Source organism: Staurois parvus, unplaced genomic scaffold (assembly GCF_062004578.1).
Source record: "Staurois parvus isolate SC_StPar_1 unplaced genomic scaffold, SC_StPar_1.0 ptg000205l, whole genome shotgun sequence".
Taxonomy (NCBI): domain Eukaryota; kingdom Metazoa; phylum Chordata; class Amphibia; order Anura; family Ranidae; genus Staurois; species Staurois parvus.
Window position 1 is genome coordinate 247444 of NW_028318001.1, and position 23727 is coordinate 271170.

Below are 23727 nucleotides of genomic sequence, written 5' to 3' on the forward strand. Positions count from 1 at the left end.
TTTCCATCCAATATCTCCTGGTACTGAAGAGAATTCATGGTACCTTGCACACGCTGAAGCTTCCCTGTACCTGCAGAAGCAAAACAGCCCCAAAGCATGATTGACCCTCCACCATGCTTCACAGTAGGCAAGGTGTTCTTTTCATCATAGGCCTTGTTCTTCCTCCTCCAAACATAGCGTTGATCCATGGGCCCAAACAGTTCTAATTTTGTTTCATCAGTCCACAGAACACTATCCCACAACTTTTGTGGTTTGTCCACATGGCTTTTGGCATACTGCAGTCGACTCTTCTTATTCTTTGGAGACAGCAAGGGGGTACGCCTGGGAGTTCTGGCACGGAGGCCTTCATTACGCAGTGTGCGTCTTATTGTCTGGGCTGAAACTTCTGTACCCACATCTGACAAATCTTTTCTCAGTTCCTCAGCAGTCACACGGGGACTTCTCTCCACTCTACGCTTCAGGTAGCGCACAGCAGTCGAAGTCAGCATCTTCTTTCTGCCACGACCAGGTAGCGTTTCAACAGTGCCCTTTGCCTTGAATTTGCGAATGATGCTTCCTAAGGTGTCTCTTGGTATGTTTAACATCTTTGCAATCTTCTTATAGCCATTGCCCTTCCTGTGAAGAGAAATCACCTCTTCTCTTGTCTTCCTGGACCATTCTCTTGCCTTCACCATGTTTGTAACCACACCAGTAAATGTCTAGAAGGAGCTGAGTATCACAGTCATTTTAAAGCTGCCTAATTGGTGCTTATTATGCTTGATTGCTGCTCGGTGACATCCACAGGTGTTTTCAATACCTGATGGAAAGCACCTGTATGAACCTCTGTTCTTCAGAGTGGTAGTCTTTAAGGGGTTGAATAATTGTGGCAATGAAGAAACCACATAAGAACCATTTACTACTGTATTACATAAACAATTGATGTCATTTTAGTTGCATTTGGGTAGTTACAACGTCCTTGTAGGATTTGATTCTGAATACAATTCCAAATGTACACTATAGTCCCTAAACCCCTTTACAGCATTGGGGGTTGAATAATTTTGGTCACAACTGTATGTATGCGGGGGCATTGGGCCCATCTGAGTGTTATGGTAGACAAATGACGGCTTGAGCAGGGAAGAAGAGGCAGTATAGACCACCTTAAAACTGAACATGTTAAACAGGAGAGCATAAATATATAACTTAGATGAAGAATTTTAGACAATGGAAGTGATCAGCAAAAAACTATGAGCATATGGTCAGCACAGTGGCTAAATGGTTAGCACTTCTGCCTGGCAGTACTAGGGCCGCTGGTACGAATCCCATCCATGTCACCACCTGCCTGGAGTTTGCATGTTCTCCCTGTGCCTGCGTGGGTTTCCTCCAGGTACTCCGGTTTCCTCCCACATGCCAAAGACATGCGGGTAGGTGAATTGGTTCCTGTGTAAGTTGGCCCTAGTATGTGTATGTATGAATGTAAGTTAGGGACCTTAGATTGTATACCCCTTGAGGGTTAGGGACTGATGTGAATGTACAATATATATGTGTAAAAGTGCTGTGTAAATTGACGGTGCTATATAAGTACCTGAAATAAATAAATAATAATATGCTTCAGGTGGTAGCATAATGGTCTGAGCAATGACACGGAGTGCTAACAGAGAAACAGACCATAAAAGGGAGGCACGAGGGTCTGAGTGTACCCATGACGGTCGTGGGTTTTTAAAGGGGACCCACAAACCGGTCTTGAATGTTATCAGAGGTGGACCGAGGCAGGCTTGTGGGCATTGTAGAAGTTCGATGGGAGGAAGCTGTAGTTTTTCCAGGAAAGCAGGAAGGTCCTCAGCGTCCCTTAATATAACCTTTTGTCTGTTGTGACAAACTTAAAGTTCAAATGGGAAACGCTAGTAACAGGGATTTCTCTGCTTTCAAGAGAGGTCGAACGGCTCTCTGTAAGGCCAGCGTTTGCTGAGATCAGGTAGTAGTGAGGTCTGTGTGCCATCGAAATCAATGATGCACTTTTGGTGCACAGGTACTATAATGGACTCCTTGATGTGGAAATAGTATACCCGGCAGATTACAGCCCATGGTTTAGTGGTTTAGCAGGATCTGGGTTAATGGGCCCTGAAGCCCTGTGAGCTCACTCTAGGATAACCTGTGCAGCTGGCAGGCATTTCAGCAAGATGTTAAAAATGCTCTGAAGATTATGTTCTGGGGCCCCATGGCTTCTGGCAGTCCCAGGATCCAAATGTTATTCTGTCGGTTTCTATTTTCCAATTCTTCAAGGGTGTTTATAGCATAGTTCAGATGATGGGTATGTTCATGGGATATGGCTTCAGTCTGGTCAAGACTGTGTTTTAAGTCAGAAGTTTGGCTTCAAGTATATCCACTTTGCCCTTAGTGTGCTACAGAAATGTGTTTAATGTTTGGAGCCCAGCCTTATACCTGGTTTCAAGCCACTGCATGTACCTGTCCATTTCCCCCTCGTGGGAAGTGATTGAATGTATGTTTGTACATCTCCCTCTATGGAGGCCAAGGGATTAGATGTGGCTGGCAGTACCTGTGCTGGAGCTTGCAGGCTAATGTGTCCCGGAGCGTCTTCTGGAGGTTTTGCAGCCGGGTCTGGATATGTCATGTTGGATGTCTCAGGCTGGAGTGTGCGCCGTTGAAAAAAAAGCCTTTGTTGGAGCTCTGTGTTCCTGCAGTTCCCTGAGTCTGCATGGTGTGTTCTCCCTTCATTCCCTTTTGGGATAAGGGGTTTTGGCAGGCATAGTGGGAGTCTGGACAGGAGAACTATCTGCCTCATGTCAGAGCACAGCAGAGAAGCTTCTTCAGCCAGCCACGTGCAAACCAAGCCCCGTAAATGCAATGTTCGCAATTAAATGGAAAATGTTTTCAACATAGTATAGTTCCATTTTAGGCCGAGTTTTGATTTACCTTCTAAAAATTTCAACAACACTCATGGAGTACTTTTTAGAACAATTTCAAGTTCAAGAGGACATACTGATTGAATAGAGCAAGAGGATACTGAGCCAGAAAAGGGGGAGCGGTGCAAGAAAATTACACTGTAGTATTCTTAGGGTATTTGTGGCAGAAGTAGCTGGGGAAAAAAAAAAAGTATGAACACCTAGCTGCTGAGTCCTTATCTGTTTCCACCACTAAACATAAACTACTTTAATGACTTGTAATGTGGGATGGACTTTCTCAGAAATGTGGCAGTGTCCAGTAAGCAAATAAAACCTGATTTCCTGTGTAAAAGGACCTCTTCCTACTCTCAGAGATAAGACCATGTGTATTTGAGTGTAAAGTGCCATTTAATTATTCTGCTCACTCTGATAACTGCACTGTACTTCAAAAGAGTGGAAACTGAGGTGGTGCACATTACAGCTAGAAAGGTTGTCTTTTTTTCCCTTTTCAAGTTTAAACAAATATTTAATAATGTGAATTCATGTACTGTTGTTTAACATGAGTCATGTGCCACATTTTACAGTACAATATTAAAAAACAAATTAGAAAGGAATAAAAAAAAAATTTAGAGATTTGCAAGTAGACCTAAAGCTGTAGGGCCCCCAGGATTCCACGTATACACCGCATATTTGCACATCGCAGCACATTTACCTTGCAAAGCATCCTTTTTAAGCAAAGGGATGCCCATGATCTCCCTTGTTGCTTCCGCTGACATCTTCTTTTGGGATGGAAATCTTCAGACATCTTGATTGGCTAGCATGGGATAATGTAACTTCTGCGCATGCTTGTTGGCGATATTTCATTCCAACACCCACAGCATGCCAATATTGCACATGAACACCTTGGCGTACAATAGGAAAAAAATTGCTGACAGAGCTTTTATTTCAGAAGAGACATAATCCTTTCTGCAATAAAAGCCCATCTGCTATCTTTTTTCTTTTTTTTTTTTTAAAGATTTTGTTCCATGTCATTAAGCTGATATTTCTGGTTGAGTATATTTAGCTGAAAGTGTACCACAGGCTGAGAGGGTCTTTCAACATGATATAATAGATTATAGATAATTACTGGGTATCATAAAGTAAGCAGCAGTGTCATGAATTAATCGTTACACTTTTCTTCTGATATGCAGGCAAAATTGTCATATGCTTCGACTATAGTAGTAGTGATCTTGGTATTGCTCTTGCTTGAAATACAGTGGTCACTCTCTGCTTTGAACTGCATGAGCTGTGCTGTCAAAATTATTTTAGTTCAGAGTAGACACAGACAAGTCTATCAGGGTGCTAAGCAGTAGTGAACTGCTATTTTGTTTATTGATCATGGATATTTTTCTAAAAAAGTTTGTCTTTAAAAGGGCAGTCTACTCAAAGCTGTCCTTGGCAATCATTTATTAAAACAATAACAAACTAGCTGTGTGATCAAAGGTTTAGAAGGGGTAGGAATTACATTGTCATAGGAACACCACAACTCGTAAGTGTTGCCCAGGTGCAGCGAGGATGCTGCCACCTTTCACCACTCATCAGGCCTGTCACTCCTCTGCTAGCTAGGATCCAGGATGCAGTTCCTGGCTCACACATGCAACCTTCTACTGGCCACAGAGGGCTGCTGGAGACTGACATCTTGTTGCCGTCTCTTATAGATTCTATTCTTCTGATTCTCTATAAGTGTGTTTCTTTTTTTTTCTTGATTTGCTGCATACTGTTTTAATTCTATTTCTGCACACATCAAGTCCCAAGTCAACCTAAAATGTTACTAAACCCAGGACACTGCATTCACTATATATTGTCGCCCACAGTACACAGAACATGGAAGTGCAATTATTTTAGTAAATATAAACTGCTAAATACCTTTTCTCATCAGCAGTTATAGCAGTCTTGCGTTTTCAGCTGAGCACTAGTTAAAGCTTGTAGGAGGAGTTTTCTTTCTGTTCTAGGAGGATGCAAATCCCCTGACCTCTGTCTGGACAGTGCTGATCGGCCATATGCTGATCACATGCACTCTCCCAAGAAAAAAAAAAACCCTCTAGCAATACACACCAAACTGAGCATGTGCAGAAGGGCTACAGGTTCAGTCTGCCTCATCAGTGTGGACATTTGAACAAGAGGAAGGGCAGAGAAGTCAGAATCAAACAGTCTTTTTACACAGTGCAGAAAATTAACCCCTTAGGTTCCACAGTAAGTATAACAAGCATGCTTTACTGCATATACAGACTGATTTTACTGTTGTGGGTTTAGTAACTTAAACGAGAAGTATGGGAATATATATTTTTTAAAAATTATACTTGCCTAGGATGATGCAGCATCGATTTGATGCTGCATTGGTCCCCTGTCGGCTCGAAGGGTGAGAACTGAGCGATTAGACACTGCTGATCGCTCAGTTCTCCCTACCTCTCTGAGCTGAGAGTGATGACTGTCAGTCACCGCTCTCTTCTCTGCCCCCCAGCGCTCACTGGAGCACTGAGCTGTGGAGGGAGAGGGAGCAGCTGGCTCATGCTTTCAGCAGCTCACTGAGAGGCTGAGCCAGGTGCCAGTCCAGACATCTGGCTGGATCCCGACTTTAAAGTCAAGATCTTTCCACAGCCTGGACTGTCTGAGTGAACGTCAGCCAACAGCGGACTTTAGCCTGTTGTTGGCTGAAAACATGTCACAGGAGTGCAGGATGAACTGCACTCCTCTGATCCACAGCAGAAGTACAGTTAAATGAGCTTTGGCTGTACTTCTCCTTTAAGGTGTTGCATGATTTACCTGTTACCAGTACTGAATTGAAATTGTCATTTTGCTCTCGGCTGTCAGTAGAGACCTTTGCTGTTTCCTGTTTCTCAGGGGAACCCAGAGTTGTTTGTGTTTCAATTTCTGGGTCTGCTTCTGCTGCAAAAACTAGTTATTCATAACATAATAATAATAATACATTTTATTTATAGGTGCCTTTCAGAACACCAAAGGTCACCTTAAAAGAATCGCAACAGAGCAACAAAAAAGTAATAAAATAAATATACATTACATACATATTTAGATTATAAAAGCAAATCAATTAAATCAGAGTATGCTAGTTATATATAAGATAGTAGAGGCTGACTTGGCCAACCAGATTCTCCCTATAACCAAAATATCACTTTTAGATTTATTGATCCCCCTCATTCCCAAAAATGTGATTATATGTGAGATATATATATATATATATATATATATATATATATATATATATATATATATTTGTAATTTCTAGGTACATAAAACTGCATGTGATGATTTTAAATAGTATAATGCACACTGTGCATTTACTTGAAATCAGGTGCATTCAATTTATCTGCATTTTAAAATAAAAAAATTGTGTGTCCATGGACAGATTGGATATTCAGAACATGTGTAAATTTATATACATTTAAACACAGGAGTAATTGATCTGTGACATACAAAGAGTGTTTATACTTTCTGGGGCAGTGTTGCCACCATTTAAATTAAACTATTGCAGGTGTCACATGTTAGTGAGGGTTAAAGTACTTGGTAATAGTACTTTTAACATTACCTCTACTGCTAACAAAGTTGTCAATTAACTGGGATTCTTACCTAGCCATGGTGGCCATATTGCTGTTTTGTAGCTGTAATGAGCTGCTAGTGTTTTTGTTTTGATATTATGTGCTATACAGATCATAGATTGTTACTACTAACCTCCAGCATATAAAGAACATTTAGCAAATGCAGTCATAATTCATGGTGAAACAGTTTGAAATTATAGTTTCACTTGTTGGTGTACTAAAGTTCAAACAGAACGATAAGACTTAAAAATCGTCTACTACTTAGCATGTCCGTGTTTATTGGCAAAGAACACTACACTTGAACTCCAGGTACGAAAACATTTATTAAAAAATTTTCCTCAATAACAGCAAAAGCATATAAATCTAAGTTGTGTACGCCAAATGCCTTTGTAACCCAAGTTATTCCATTTGCAGGAAACAGAGCTGTGGAAGGGGCCCAGCATATCCACATACTGGGGGAGATTTAATAAAGCTGGCTCACTCAGAATCTGTTGCAGCTGTGCATGTTAGCCAATTAGCTTCTAACTTCAGTTTGTTGAATTAAGCTTTGGCAATAAAACCTGGAAGCTGATTGGTTTCTATGCAGAAGTAAACCTGATTGTGCACTCTCCAACTTTAGTAAATAAACACCACAGTCTGCAGAAAACTACAGGGGAGTGGGTACAATACCAGTCACCCTGCACAAGTAGTCTTTATAACAGGAAGCTCCTGCACAGAGGCAAAGTTTCACATTGGATTCCTGCACAGATGTGGAAGAAATATGTAAAACACACCCCTGGCTCTGGTAATAATACACATGACTCTTGTATTTAGCCCTGCATTTTTCTTTTTTTTTCTTTTGGACATGACACCCTTTAAAATGGGTAAAATCTCAATGTGTCCTAGTCTAAAATGTAAAATTGTAAATTTTATTTATTAAAGGGAAACCTGAGCCTGGAATGATGCACACAACTCACTTGAAATTACAGTCAGGTCCATAAATATTGGGACATCGACACAATTCTAACATTTTTGGCTCTATACACCACCACAATGGATTTGAAATGAAATGAACAAGATGTGCTTTAACTGCAGACTGTCAGTTTTAATTTGAGGGTATTTACATCCAAATCAGGTAAACGGTGTAGGAATTACAACAGTTTGCATATGTGCCAACCACTTGTTAAGGGACCAAAAGTAATGGGACAATTGGCTTCTCAGCGGTTCCATGGCCAGGTGTGTGTTATTCCCTCATTATCCCAATTACAATGAGCAGCTAAAAGGTCCAGAGTTAATTTCAAGTGTGCTATTTGCATTTGGAATCTGTTGCTGTCAACTCTCAAGATGAGATCCAAAGAGCTGTCACTATCAGTGAAACAAGCCATCATTAGGCTGAAAAAACAAAACAAACCCATCAGAGAGATAGCAAAAACATTAGGCGTGGCCAAAACAACTGTTTGGAACATTCTTAAAAAGAAGGAACGCATCGGTGAGCTCAGCAACACCAAAAGACTCGGAAGACCACGGAAAACAACAGTGGTGGATGACCGAAGAATTCCTTCCCTGGTGAAGAAAACAACCTTCACAACAGTTGGCCAGATCAAGAACACTCTCCAGGAGGTAGGTGTATGTGTGCCAAAGTCAACAATCAAGAGAAGACTTCACCAGAGTAAATACAGAGGGTTCACCACAAGATGTAAACCATTGGTGAGCCTCAAAAACAGGAAGGCCAGATTAGAGTTTGCCAAACGACATCTAAAAAAGCCTTCACAGTTCTGGAACAACATCCTATGGACAGATGAGACCAAGATCAACTTGTACCAGAGTAATGGGAAGAGAAGAGTATGGAGAAGGAAAGGAACTGCTCATGATCCTAAGCATACCACCTCATCAGTGAAGCATGGTGGTGGTAGTGTCATGGCGTGGACATGTATGGCTGCCAATGGAACTGGTTCTCTTGTATTTATTGATGATGTGACTGCTAACAAAATCAGCAGGATGAATTCTGAAGTGTTTCGGGCAATATTATCTGCTCATATTCAGCCAAATGCTTCAGAACTTATTGGACACCGCTTCACAGTGCAGATGGACAATGACCCAAAGCATATTGCAAAAGCAACCAAAGAGTTTTTTAAGGGAAAGAAGTGGAATGTTATGCAATGGCCAAGTCAATCACCTAACCTGAATCCGATTGAGCATGCATTTCACTTGCTGAAGACAAAACTGAAGTGAAAATGCCCCAAGAACAAGCAGGAACTGAAGACAGTTGCAGTAGAGGCCTGGCAGAGCATCACCAGGGATGAAACCCAGTGTCTGGTGATGTCTATGCGTTCCAGACTTCAGGCTGTAATTGACTGCAAAGGATTTGCAACCAAGTATTAAGAAGTGAAAGTTTGATTTATGATTATTATTCTGTCCCATTACTTTTGGTCCCTTAACAAGTGGGAGGCACATATGCAAACTGTTGTAATTCCTACACCATTCACCTGATTTGGATGTAAATACCCTCAAATTAAAGCTGACAGTCTGCAGTTAAAGCACATCTTGTTCATTTCATTTCAAATCTATTGTGGTGGTGTATAGAGCCAAAAATGTTAGAATTGTATCAATGTCCCAATATTTATGGACCTGACTGTAGATTAACGTCACTTTATATTTCCCCCTCTTTACATCACATGCCCCATTATGTCAGAGTTCCCCCCATCACAAAAATGTCTCCCCTATACATCACTGTCCTCCTACACATCAGAGCCCCCATCACATCAAAGTACCCCCATGACAGTCACTCAAGCTGAGGTTGCAGGAAAGAAAATCGAATCATCTATGGTCAGCGTAAGAGACTTTGCTGCAGGACTATGTGTGGCCAGCTGCTGACTGACGGCAGTGACAATGCTAATGGCAATGCTGTCTGCAACATTTTCTCATGCCACTGTAGTAAAAGCAGGCACAGCCTACATGAGAGTGGCAGCTTTGCTTTGAATTTGGGAGCATTGCAGGAAACTGCTTTTAGTGGACTTCACTGTCAAGCTAAACAGGTATTTGTGGGACTTAGCAGAGGAACTGCACCCAGGTTGATTACATAGCTGATCTGATCACAATCCTGTACCCACAATTATAGAGTAATGCAAAAAAAAACCCAAGTAAAGCATGTTCTGATTTTCTTCAGCAGGAGAAAAGGAATTCCTAATTGCCCAGTTATATTTTAGTATCCAGTTATATTTTGTATTTTTTTAGGAATGCCTCCATCTCTTTTTGGAAACAATCTACTGAGCTAGCTAGAACTAGTTCTTGAGGGAGTCTATTCCAAATGTTTCAAATCTCTAACTGTGAAGAAGCCTTTCTGTATGTGGAAGTGAAATTTCTTTTCCTTCAGATGTAAAGAGTGTCTCCTTGTCCTTTGTAATGACCTGAAAGTGAATAATTCAACACCAAGTTCATTATATGGACCACTTATGTATTTATACATGTTGTTCATATCCCCCCCTTAAAGGAGAGGTATGGGATAGTACAAATAGCATTAACTACCCTTACCACAGAACAGCTTTTCTTTCCTATGTTGCTCCATTTTTGCTGTATCCCCATTCCAAGCCCTGGTTAGGGCTGAGTAACGGTCCTCTTCAGGTTTGAAAGTTTAGAGTGGGTGGTTACATCTGTGGTTAGCCACCTCCCACACCCTCCCTTCAACTCTCAACCGCGATTTCCTCACAGAGACACAAGCTGGAACATGCCTGCCTGTTATGTGCCTCTGTTTCTATGACTTCACACTGTCAGCGAGGAACAGAGGCACATAACAGTATGCTGAGGGATTTGCAACTCCAGGAGACTGTACTGTACAAGAAAAGAAATGTTCTTCAGCTTCTTCTCTGCTTCACTCTGCAGAGAGAGAACTGATAAAATTTGGCAGTGAGAGCTCAGCCTGGATGGGAGAGGGAGTGAAGCTGCCTATGTGTGAAGAAACGAGTATACATTCAGTTCAGCTTATCTTCCCTCATAGCTGAGCTCCTCTCATCACTTTGGTTGCCCTTCTCTGCTTGAAATGAAATAATTTTACATATAAATCACTTAATATACAGTGCATGTATTCCACCTATACAGTTGCAAGAAAAAGTATGTGAACCCCTTGGGATTACGTGGAGTTTTGCATGAATTGGGCATAAAATGTGCTCTGAACGTCATCTAAGTCACAACAATAGAAGAACACAGTCTGCTGAACATAATACTACACAAACATTAGATGTTGCCATGGTTTAATTGCACATAACATGTAAACATTCACAGTTCAGGGAGGAAAAAGTATGTGAGGCCCTAGCTTAATGACTTCTCCCAGAGCTAATTGGAGCCAGGAGTGAGCCAACCTTGACTCCAATCAGTGTGATGATATTGGATGTGTTGCTGACAGCTGTCCTGTCCTTAAAAAACACACACCTGTTTTGGGTTTACTGGTTTCAAGAAGCACTGTCTGATGTGAACCATGCCTCGCAGAAAAGAGCTCTCAGAAGACCTACGATCAAGAATTGTTGACTTGCATGAAGCTGGAAAGGGTTACAAAAGTATCTCCAAAAGCCTTGATGTTCATGTGTCCACGGTAAGACAGACTGTCTACAAATGGAGAAAGTTTAGCACTGTTGCTACTCTCCCTAGGCGTGGTCATCCTGTAATGACTGCAAGAAGACAGCGCAGAATGCTGCATGAGGTAAAGAAGAATCCCAGAGTGTCAGCTAAAGACCTACAGAAATCTCTGGCACATGCTAACATTTTTGTTGACACATCTACAATAAGGAAAACATTAAACAAGAATGGAGTACATGGGAGGACACCACGGAGGAAGCCATTGCTGTTCAAAAAGAATATTGCAGCACGTTTGAAGTTTGCAAAAGAGCACCTGGATGTTCCACAGCACTACTGGCAAAATATACTGTGGACAGATGAAACCAAGATTGAGTTGTTTGGGAAGAAAACACAACACTATGTGTGGAGAAAAAAAAGCCCAGCACACCAACATCAAAACCTCATCCCCGCTGTAAAACATGGCGGAGGGAGCATCATGGTTTGGGGCTGCTTTGCTGCCTCAGGGCCTGGACAGATTGTTGTCATTGATGGGAAAATGAATTCGAGTTTATCAAGACATTTTGCAGGAAAACGTACGACCATCTGTCCGCCAACTGAAGCTCCGCAGAGGATGGGTGATTCAACAGGACAATGACCCAAAGCATACAAGTAATTCAACAAAACAATGGCTGCAACAGCACAGAATACGCCTTCTAGAGTGGCCCAGTCAAGAGTCCTGACCTCAACCCGATTGAAATGCTGTGGCATGACCTTAAGAGAGCGATTCACACCAGACATCCCAAGAATATTGCTACACTGAAACAGTTTTGTGAAGAGGAGTGGCCAAAATTACTCCAGATTATTGTGCAGGTCTGATCTGCAACTACATGAAATGTTTGGTTGAGGTTATTGCTGCCAAAGGAGGGTCAACTAGTTATTAAGTCCAAAGGTTCACATACTTTTTCCTCCCTGCACTGTGAATATTTACATGTTATGTGCAATTAAACCATGGCAACATCTAATGTTTGTGTAATATTATGTTCAGCAGACTGTGTTCTTCTATTGTTGTGACTTAGATGACGTTCAGAGCACATTTTATGCCCAATTCATGCAAAACTCCACGGAATCCCAAGGGATTCGCATACTTTTTCTTGCAACTGTATATGTATTATTTTGCATGGAGTTTAGCTTTGTAAAAATGGGTTAAAGACTCATGTACACATCTATTCATTAGATGGGTTTAACCCTATGCATTACAATTTTCTTCCAACTTGTCAGTGATTTCTTCTACATACTAAGAAAGGTGCCCCTGCTTATCAATCCTCTTGTATTGGCAATCAATTTAGGTTAAAAGAAAAAAAGTTTTAAAAATTGTAACTTTAATAAATCTAAAAAAACACCCAAAAGCTTTTAAAGAAAAATCCACCACAATGTATATGCACATAAGAATAAAAACGTGTGTGTCAGGTACACATGCATATTGACACAATTGTACCACACATTTGGTATCAGGTGAATGCTGAAGTTCACATATTTGTAGCAACATCATTCACGGTTAAAGCTAAACTGATGATACATAAAGGCTTTTAAAGTGCCACTTATGTTCAATTTTAGTTATTGTAGATGTTTGCCATTTCATTGGCACCCACAGTTTTATTTATTTTAGGCCCTTTTTAGCCGAATCAATTTACGCAGCGATTTACATATATATTGTACATTCACATCTGTCCCTAACCCTCAAGGGGCGTACAATCTAAGGTCCCTAACTTACATTCATACATACACATACTAGGGGCAATTTAGACAGGATCCAATTAACTTTGAAGCATGTCTTTGGAGTGTGGGAGGAAACCGGTGTACCTGGAGGAAACCCACACAGGCACAGGGAGAACATGCAAACTCCAGGCAGGTGGTGTCGTGGGTGGGATTCGAACCAACAACGCTAGTACTGCCAGGTGGAAGTACTAACCATTTAGCCACTGTGGTGTCTAGTTTTTGTGCTTGACGTTTTCAGTATCTACTCAATGTAACCTCATCTTTTATATTTTCATTATTTTTTTATATAAAAAGTGAACTAATCCTTTAACCGCTTACCGACAGCTCTATAGCAGATTTAATGCTACAGGGCGGACAGGTACACACAATCACGTGTGTATATATACGTGATTTTGCATTTCCAGGTAGGGGGTGCGCTCCCTACTCGCGCTGCAATCACCGGTCCCAGCCGATGATTGCCGAGGATCTCCGACGGGAAGGAAAACTGTATGTAAACAATACAGTTGTCTTCCCTGTCAGCTCGTGCACACTGCTTTGGATGGCTGTGCATAGCACAGCCATTCAAAGCAGTATGATTACAGTAAAGCGCACACACAGAGCTTACTGTGAAACAACACAGAGTTAACCCTTTGATCGCCCCTCATGTTAACCCCTACCTGCCCAGTTCCATTAGTGCAGGGTCGTTTTTTTTTTTGTTTTGTTTTGTTATTTTTAGCATTGATCACTGTATTGGTGTCACTGGGATGTAAGTGACACCAAGTTAGTTCTCCCCAGTATCAGAATACCCGCTGCAGTCCCGCTATAAGTCGCTGACTCAAAATTGTCGGTCTTATTTTTTTGTTTATAACGCAAAAAATAAAAACCGCACAGGCGATCGAATATCACCAAAAGAAAGCTCAATTCATGGGGAAAAAAGGACGTAAATTTAATTTGGGTGCAGTGTTGTATGGCCACGCAATTCTCAGTTAAAGTAACGCAGCGCCATAACGCCAAAAGTGGCCTGGTTATGAAGGGGGGTAAATCCTCAGGAAGGGCAAGTGGTTAAGGAATCTTCATTCCTAAAATGTGCACTTTAACCACTTGCCTACAGGGCACTTATACCCCCTTCCTGCCCAGGCCAACTTTCAGCTTTCAGCGCTGTCACACTTTGAATGACAATTGCGCGGTCATGCAACACTGTACCCATATGAAGTTTTTATCAATTTTTTGAGACAGATAGAGCTTTCTTTTGGTGGTATTTAATCACCTCTGGGTTTTTTATGTTTTGCTAAGCAAACCAAAAACAACTGAAAATTTAGAAAAAAAACGTTTTTTGTTAGTTTTTATTATAAAATTTTGTAAATAAGTGATTTTTCTCCTTCATTGATGTGTGCTAATGAGGCTGCAGTGATAAGCACTGATAAGCTGCACTGATGGGCACTGATGAGGAGGCACTGGTAGGTGACACTGATGAGCATTGACAGGCATCACTGATGGGCACTGAAAGGCAGCACTCATATATGGTACTGATAGGCGGCACTGACTGGCACTGTTAGGTGGCACTGACTGACACTAAGAGGCGGCACCGAATGACACTGATAGGTGACACAGATTGGCAGCACTGATAGGTGGCACTGACTGGCATTGATAGGTGGCACTGACTGGCACTGATAGGTGACACTGAAAGGCAGCTCAGATGGGCACTGGTATGTGGCATTGATGTGCACTGGTAGGCACGGATATGTGACATTGATGTGACACTGATGGGCACTGGCAGGTTGCATTGATGGACACTGACAGGTGGCACTGCTGGGGCTACACTGATCATCAGGGCACACTGATCATCAGTGCCCTGATGATCAGTGTACATGTCCTCTCTGCGGAATACCGATTACCGGCTCTCCTCTCCTCATGAGCTGTTAGCTTGACAGCCCGTGAGGGGAGAAATGCTGATAACCGGCATTTCCCTATTTATATGCGATCAGCTGCGATTGGACACAGCTGATCACATGACCGAGCCAACATCTTCGGCTCTTTCCGTTGATCGGTGATCCGCTGTGTCCGAGGGACAGAGCGCACCTCCGATCGCCGCGCTGCGTTCCACCGGAGCCACGCACGTGTGGTTAAAGTGGGAGGACGTCATATGACGTCCTCCCAGAACGAGAGAACCACCTTGCACTCGTCATTACCTTATATGGCGGGTGGGAGGCGGTTAAACAAATGGCTTCAGCAGTGAGAGGGCTGAAGAACACAGATATGTCTGTAAAACTGAATTGAATTTAACCATTTTAACCTGTGCATTTTTTAAATATTCCTGCATGCTCCGTTATAGCTGTGCTTTTCAGAACATGCATGGTTCATTGAAATAGATTGTAGCATACATGAAACTCATGATAAAATGCACATAGATTTGTTTAATACAGTGGGCATAGAAGGGAATCACCCCCCTTTAAAATAATCACATTTTTGTTGCTTTGCAGCCTGAAATGAAGACACACAGTTTTTTTTTTTATCCATCTGTATTTACTTATAATGCAACTTATAACATCCAAGTGTAAGATATAACACCAGCATGTCAGAAAAAAAATCAAAAACCGAATCACCGAGTTTGAAAAAGAATCACCCCCTAGTGTTAGTATTTTGTTGAACCACCTTTTGCTTTAACCATTTGCCTACCATGCACTTTTACCCTCTTCCTGCCCAGACCAATTTTCAGCTTTCAGTGCTCTCATACTTTGAATGACAATTGTGCAGGCATGCAACACTGTACACAAACTAATTTTTTATGTTTTTTCTTTTTTTTAACATATAGAGCTTTTGATGGTATTAAATCACCACTGAGATTAAAAAAAAAAAAAAAAAATTTTTAAAGTTTTTTTATTTACAAAACTTTGTAACAGAAACAAAGTAATTTTTCTCCTTCACTGATGGGCACTGGTGAGGAGTCACTGATGGGTACTGATAGGCAACACTGATGGGCACTGATGGGTGGCACTGATGAGCATTGATAGGTGGCACTGATGGGCACTGTTAGGCAGCACTAATGGGCACTGATGGTTGGCACTGATTCAGCTGATGGGCGGCACTGATGAGCACTGATTGCCAGCACAGGTGGGCAATATTGGCCACATTGATCACCAGGACACTGATGATCAATGCCCTTATGATCAGTGTAGATGTCCCTCTGCGAAATGCCGCTTACAGGCTCTCCTCGCGCTGTCAGTGTGAGGAGAGGGCCTGCTGATAACTTTCCTATTTACCTGGTGATCAGCTGTGATTGAACACAGCTGGTCACATGGTAAAGGTGGCTATGATTGGCCCGTTCCTTAGTCATGTGATCCGCTGTGTCCGAAGGACACAGTGATCACAGATTGCGCAGTGCGCTCCCCAGGTGGTGCGTGGAGGGTGTGGTTCTGCGAGAATGTCCGTGGACGCCCTCCCAGAACTACCCGACCGCGCTGTAGCCATCTTTTGGCTATAACACGGTCGGGAGCTGGTTAATTACATCCTTTAGTCTGTTGGGATATGCCTCTACTGACTTTCCACATCTAGACTTTGCAATATTTACCCATTCTTCTTTGCAGAACTACTTAAGTTCAGTTAAATTTTAAATTTGATTTTCACTGTTTGTGGACTGCAATCTTCAAGTCGCTGCGCATATTTTAAATGGGGTCTAAGTCTGGGCTCTGACTAGGCCATGGAAGGACATTCACCTTTTTCTGCTTTTTCACACCCACTGTGTGGTAATTTTTGCTGTGTGCTTTGGGTCATTGTCATGTTGGAAAGTAAACCACCTTCCTACTTTCTGGCAGATGGCAGCAGATTTTCTTCAAGAATTTGATGGCATTTTGCCCTATCCATTTTATCTTCTACCCTGACAAGTGCTCCAGTCCCTGCTGCAGAGAAACATCCCAAAACAGATATTACCACCTCCCTGCTTTACTGTAGGAATGGTGTTATTTGGATGGTGGGCTGTATTGGATTTCCGCCAGACATATTGTTTAGTGTTGGGACCAAATAATTAAATTTTAGTCTCATCTGACTAAAACACCATTTTCCATGTGACCTCAGAATCTTCAGGGTGCATTTTGGCAAAGTTCAGTCATGACTGCACATGGCCTTTCTTGAGAAGTGGCTTTTTTTTTTGTCACATGCACACAATGGCTACTCTTTGTCATTAATTCCTGCAACTGCTTCAGAGTTGCTGTAGGCCTCTTGGTAGTGTCTCTCACCAGTTTCCTCCTGGCTCTTTCATCCAGTTTGGAGCGACGTCCTGATCCAGGGACGGTCTATGTTGTACCAGATACCTTCCACTTCTTAATAGTAGACTTCACTGTACTTCTAGGCATTGATAAAACCTGTCAGAGCCTGGGATCGAACCTGGTCCTTCTGCAGTGGGAGGCAATGTCTCTTCTCACTGAGCTATCTGGAATGCTGGACAGCTCCCTTGACAATCTTCTTGGATAATCCTGCCTTGTGCCTTGATTTCTCTTGAACCTTGAACTCCTTGCTCCTCCCATGAACTTCCTTATAAAAGCCATGTCCATGCACTTCCTCCTTGCCAGATTATTGTGCCTTACCAGCCAATATCCAGCTTACTGTTCCTGCTGCTGTCTTCATCTACGTTACCGACCTTTGGCTTGCTACTAACTACGATTCTGCCTCATCCTATCTATTATCATTGGTGACCGACCCTTGGCTTGTGACTGACTCCGCTTCTGTTTGATCCCTGAACTGTTTGATCCGCTTTTGGTTTCCAGCCTACTCATTCCCTGGTGGGGTGATCCTGAGATCTGCGACCTGGCATTCACACGCAGCCAAATCCATCTCCACCATTAGGAGCTCTAGGGAAGACCGGTGGATGCTTAGACCTCGCACCTCAGGTGAGCCTGCGTCATTCCCAGGGTGAGCCGCTGGTGTACCAATCCTGCTGGTTTCAGGTAAGCCTTACAACTGCTGTAGCAACTGGTCTCTGAACCTGACCTTATATTGTGACAGAATAATCTGGCCCAAAACATGGAGGCCGCTATAGCAAATGCCATGGCTCCTGTCAGGCAGCAAATTTCAGAGCTGCAAGAGTTTGGTGTTACCTACCAAGAACAATTTTCTGTATTGCAAGGTATAGTAGAAAGGCAACAGGGAGAGATTCAAGCTCTGCAGAGACAGCTGCTGAACCGAGATGATCCTAACTCACATATGCCCCAACCATCTAAGTTTAATGGAGACCGCCGCCACTACACGGGTTTCCTTAATCAATGTCGTGTATATTTCCAAATGTACTCTGCTGCGTTTCCTTCAGAGGAAAAGAAGGTAATGTTTATTATTGGGCTTCTGACTGGGGAAGCTCTAGCTTGGGCCTCCCCTTATATAGAGCAGAACCATAGCATTCTGAATAATTCTGATACCTTTTTGACCGCAATGAATCAGGTTTTTGATGATCCCAACCGTTGTGCTACTGCCGAAGCAAAATTGCATAGTCTGCGGCAGGGTAGACGCTCGGTCACTGAATATACAGCCGAATTCAGAAGTTGGATGGCAGATACCACTTGGAACCCTGCAGCACAAAAGAGCCAGTTCCGCCAAGGGCTTTCTGAACAGGTAAAGGATGAGCTTGCCAGAGTAGATATTTTTAATGATCTTGAGGAATTTATCCAATTGTGTATCCGAATCGATCAAAGGCTTACTGAAAGGAGGAAGGAGAAGTTGGGAATGTTTGGAAGTAATAGGGGCATGTATCTCTCTGCTAGTCCATTTGTTCAGCAGGATTCAAGAGTCTCTCTGGGTTGTAACACTCCTGAGCCTATGCAGGTTGATGCGATCAAGAGATCCATTTCTATCCAGGAGAAAGAGAGAAGACGATCCGAGAACTTATGTCTTTATTGTGGGGATTCTGGTCATTATGCAATTAATTGTTCTAACAAGGTTAAAAGAATGATTGCTGTGACTGATGTGATTGAGCCTGAACACATAAACTCTATAAGCCAGTCTGTCTCCCCACTGATTCCTGAAGAGAATAAAGTGAACTCACTACTTTCTCACTTTGTTATCCCTATTAAACTTGTATCTGAGGGCCGTGAAATCTCCTGCTCAGCTATGCTGGACTCCGGGGCGGGGGGGAACTTTATGGATATAGAGTTTGCCAACAGCAATAATATTCAAGCAAGAGACACATTTACTCCTATTGATATGGAGACAGTTGATGGGTCACCCTTATCTTCAGGACCTGTTACCCATAAAACGGTTCCCCTGGTTCTGTTGTTTGAGGCTGACCATTGTTAGACCATCAGCTTTCAGCTGATTACATCACCCAAGTTTCCCATCATCCTGGGCATTCCTTGGTTCTCCACTCACAATCCTGCCATTAACTGGGGAGCACGAACTATAGATTTTACGTCCTCCCACTGTAAAAAATATTGCAAAAAACCTTGCCAACCAAGTCCGTCACCAACCAAGGAGGCGCTAAGTGATATAGTGGCTATCCAGTCATATGACAATTTGCCCCCACATTACCATGAGTTCCGGGATGTCTGTGACAAGAAAAATGCAGATAAATTGCCCCCTCTTCGCCCATATGATTGCCCCATTGAGCTGCTCCCAGGGGCAGAAATACCTTTTGGCCGCCTGTTCAATCTGTCAGAACCTGAACTAAAAGTACTCAGGGAGTGGATCGATGATAATTTGGGAAAAGGCTTTATTAGACACTCAACTTCTCCTGCGGGGGCAGCCCTGTTCTTCGTTAAAAAGAAAGACTCCACCTTGCGTCCATGCATTGACTACCAAGACATGAATAAAATCACTATTAAAAACCGCTGTCCATTACCCTTAATCTCGGAAATGTTGGAAAGACTTTGTTCTGCCAAGATCTTTACCAAGCTTGATCTACGAGGGGCATATAACCTTGTCCGCATTCGTCAAGGAGACGAATGGAAGACTGCCTTCAGAACCAGGTATGGGCATTTTGAATCCTTGGTGATGCCGTTTGGACTCTGCAACGCCCCTGCAACATTTCAACATTTTATCAACGATGTCTTTCGTGATCTGTTGGACCAATTTGTGATTGCCTATCTGGATGATATCCTTATCTTTTCTGATAATTGGGAAGAGCACCGCAAACATGTTTGCACAGTTTTTGAAAGATTAAGGAAAAATAGACTTTACATTAAATTGGAGAAATGTGAGTTTGAACAAACCCAGATCCAGTTCTTAGGCTATATCATTTCTCCGGAGGGAGTGAGCATGGACCCCGAGAAGGTCAAAGCAGTGGTAGATTGGTCAGCACCCAGAAATGTTAGGGAAATTTCAACGTTTTGTCGAGTTTGCCAACTTCTACAGAAAATTTATAAGAAACTTCTCTAGAGTGATAGCTCCAATCACACAACTTACAAAGAAAGGGGTACCCTTCGTGTAGACCTCTGAGGCACAAGCTGCGTTTGAAAAGCTGAAGACTCTTTTCACTTCCGCACCAATCTTGGTACATCCCGATCCTGAACTACCCTTTATAGTGGAAGTGGATGCTTCCAATTCTGCCGTGGGAGCGATCCTGTCTCAGCGAAGTGATGAAAAGATGCAGCTTCATCCTTGTGCCTATTTTTCCCGTTTGATGTCTCCAGCTGAAAGAAATTACGACATTGGGAATAAAGAGCTACTGGCAATTAAGGAAGCCTTTTCGGAATGGAGGCATCTGCTAGAAGGGGCTAATCACACTGTAACTGTTCTCACTGACCATAAGAATCTGGAATTTGTTCGCTCAGCCAAGAGAGTGTCTTCTAGACAAGCACGTTGGTCGCTATTCTTTTCCAGATTCAATTTTATCATTTCATATCGACCTGGATCGAGGAATGGCAAGGCCGATGCCTTATCAAGGATGCTGTCTGAGCCTCCCCAGGAGGGTTTTTCCGAATGTTTGATCCTAACCCAAAAGAACTTTCTAGGGGCCACAAGTGCAAAGACATTCTTGAGTCTTCTCAAAGAGGGGTATGAGAACAACCCACTTCTCAGTGATCCTCCTAGAGACATTAACCTTGAGTACAAGAACGGGTTTTGGACTCTAGAGCATCGTCTCTATGTACCTGAGTCAGCTCGGGTGGAAGTCCTCAAATTAGTGCATGACTCCAAACTGGTGGGACACTTTGGCATGTCAAAAACAGAGGATCTTCTGGCACATTCCTTCTGGTGGCCTTGTTATAAGAAAGATATCAAAAGCTATGTGGCCTCTTGTTTGACATCATAAGACACCCCGAGCTTCTCCTTTGGGGTTGCTCCAACCACTGCCTGTTCCATCAAGGCCTTGGGGGTCAATTTCTATGGACTTTATAGTCAAATTACCTCCTTCAAGAGAAATGACTACGATCTTGGTCGTTGTCGACCACCTTACTAAAATGGCTCATTTCATACCGGTTAAGGGGGTACCGTATGCTGAACAAACTGCGGAGTTGATGGTTCGAGATGTTTTTAAATTACATGGAATCCCTGATGATGTGGTATCTGATAGAGGAGTACAATTTACTTCAAAATTTTGGAAAAGCTTTTGTTCAGCTTTAGGGGTAACCGTTAACCTGTCCCCTGCTTTTCATCCACAATCTAATGGTCAGACTGAGAGGACCAATCAAACTTTGGAACAGTACCTTCAGTGCTTCGTCAGTTATCTTCAGGATGACTGGGTGGACTATCTACCTACGGCAGAGTTTGCCTATAACAATGCTAAACATAGCTCCACTTCCCAAAGCTCCTTTTTCCTCAATATGGGGTATCATCCAGTTTTTATCCCGGATCTCCCTATCACAACTCAAATTCCTGCTGTTGCCAACAGATTAACTACATTGCAGGAGATTCAGGCGAAGTTGATCGAGACCTTGGGGAAGGCTCAGGAAAATTATAAAAGGGCTGCCGACAGTCATCGCAGATCACATCCTATCTTTCATGTGGGCGACAAGGTTTGGCTATCTACCAAAAATCTGAAGGTTCATGTTCCAGCTGCAAAGTTGGGCTAAAAGTTTGTGGGACCTTTCCAGATTTCTGCTCAGATCAACCCAGTCACCTTTCGCTTAAAACTTCCTGACAGTATGAAGATTCACCCTGTGTTTCATGTATCACTTTTAAAACCATTTCATGAAAATCCTTTCTCTGGAAGAATTCTTCCTCCTCCTCCACCTGTTGAGGTACAGGGTGAAGAAGAATATGTGGTAGAGAAGATTCTTGATTCTAGGATGTTTAGAGGAAAATTGCATTATCTTGTCCAATGGGAAGGATATGGGCAAGAGGAAAATTCTTGGGAGCCTGAAGAAAACGTCCATGCTCCTAGATTGACAAGAGAATTTCACCAGAGGTTTCCTCACAAGCCTGGTCCTAAGACGTCCAGGGGACGTCCTGTGAGAAGGGGAGTACTGTCAGAGCCTGGGATCGAACCTGGTCCTTCTGCAGTGGGAGGCAATGTCTCTTTTCACTGAGCTATCTGGAATGCTGGACAGCTCCCTTGACAATTCTTGGATAATCCTGCCTTGTGCCTTGATTTCTCTTGAACCTTGAACTCCTTGTTCCTCCCATGAACTTCCTTATAAAAGCCATGTCCATGCACTTCCTCCTTGCCAGATTGTTGTGCCTTACCAGCCAATATCCCGCTTACTGTTCCTGCTGCTGTCTTCATCTACGTTACCGACCTTTGGCTTGCTACTGACTACGATTCTGCCTCATCCTATCTATTATCATTGGTGACCGACCCTTGGCTTGTGACTGACTCCGCTTCTGTTTGATCCCTGAACTGTTTGATCCGCTTTTGGTTTCCAGCCTACTCATTCCCTGGTGGGGTGATCCTGAGATCTGCGACCTGGCATCCACATGCAGCCAAATCGATCTCCACCATTGGGAGCTCTGGGGAAGACCGGTGGATGCTTAGACCCCGCACCTCAGGTGAGCCTGCGTCATTCCCAGGGTGAGCCGCTGGTGTACCAATCCTGCTGGTTTCAGGTAAGCCTTACAACTGCTGTAGCAACTGGTCTCTGAACCTGACCTTATATCATGACAAACCCTTTGAAAGTTTTTTGTATCCATCTGATTTGTGCCTATCCACAACTTTATCCCTGAGATCTTTTGAAAGTTCTTTGCACCCATAGTTGATTGTTTGCTTCAGTTGCACTACCAGGAACTGAAATGCTCCAGAAAATCTCTTTTCATGCTGAGCTAATCAAAATGACCACAGCTGATCACAGTTGAAAGTCAAATGGCTTTTTGTGCCATTGAGAAGGTGATTAGCTACACCTGATTGAGTTTACAAGTAATTTTTAGGAGGGGATTGATCCTTTTTCCAACTCGGTGATTTTGGTTTTGATTTTTTTTTTCTGACTTGGTGTTATATCTTTCACTTGGATGTTGTGAGTTGCACTGTGTAAATACAGCTGGATAAAACAAAAAAATATGTCTGTCTTCATTTCAGGCTTAAAAAAAAAAAATGAATGTTTTAAAGGAGGTGGGTGCTTCTTTTCTATACCCACTATTTATAGAGTTGTGCAGAAAGATTCCCTTCCCTTGTAATACGCATGTTGAAACATTACAAAATGTCCTGCAGTGCAGTATACAGCACATTTCTCTCCTAGATTGTAAGCTTGAAAGAGCAGGGCCCTCAATCCCCTCATGTTTTGCATTGTATTGGTATTGTTCTGTCACATGTTCTGTCCCCCTTTGTAATGTACAGTTGAGTGAACTATTGGCGCTTTATAAATACTGTATAATAATAATTTAAAACCACATGCTTTTTAAATGCAGACGCATTACCAAGCCTAAAGTGTTTGAACTATTGTTCTTCTTATGACCAGTAAGTGAGGCAAAAATTGTCTGGTGTAGCAGTTCATTAATGTTAAAATACATCATTAAAAATAATCTTTATGGTTTTAAAAATGTCAAGAATAGTGATTGTTATTGTCTAACTATTTCAAGGAGCTAACTCAATATACTTCAAGAAGGGCTTAAACAGTAAGTAT

General features: G+C 42.5%; 1 protein-coding gene and 1 pseudogene across 1 annotated transcript in view; both read left to right on the forward strand.

The window, feature by feature from the left end:
* The window catches only part of SPIDR (scaffold protein involved in DNA repair), a 770885-nt gene that overhangs the window by 246229 nt on the left and 500929 nt on the right, over positions 1-23727 (forward strand). The window lies entirely within an intron of this gene.
* Positions 19991-23727, forward strand: part of LOC149461314 (uncharacterized) — a 33374-nt pseudogene continuing 29637 nt past the window's right edge.